The sequence below is a fragment of the Aptenodytes forsteri genome, unplaced genomic scaffold (genome assembly GCF_000699145.1).
Source record: "Aptenodytes forsteri isolate BGI_AS27 unplaced genomic scaffold, ASM69914v1 Scaffold82, whole genome shotgun sequence".
Classification (NCBI taxonomy): Eukaryota; Metazoa; Chordata; class Aves; order Sphenisciformes; family Spheniscidae; genus Aptenodytes; species Aptenodytes forsteri.
This window is the reverse complement of record NW_008795490.1, coordinates 10939207-10939415: the sequence shown is the minus strand read 5'-3', so window position 1 is coordinate 10939415 and position 209 is coordinate 10939207. Positions and strand designations below refer to the sequence as shown.

The 209-nt window shown below is 73.2% G+C and overlaps 1 protein-coding gene across 1 annotated transcript in view; it reads right to left on the bottom strand.

Moving 5' to 3' along the window:
* The window catches only part of SGK1 (serum/glucocorticoid regulated kinase 1), an 8242-nt gene that overhangs the window by 7678 nt on the left and 355 nt on the right, over positions 1–209 (bottom strand).

The following is a 209-nucleotide window of genomic DNA, read 5'->3' as shown; positions in this document are numbered from 1 at the left end:
CAAATGCCCACGCCGGAGCCCGAGAGCGGCCGCACCGTTGCCCGCCGCTGCCCCCGCTCCGGCCGGTTACAGACCACCGCTCTCCCCCCAGCTTTGCACCGGTCTTTGTGCAAGGGCTCCGCCGCTCTTGGCAAGTCACCTGGCCCCTCTCCGTGCCAAGCGCTGCCCCGGCTGTACCCCGCACGCATCCCCCCGCATCCCCCGGGGCC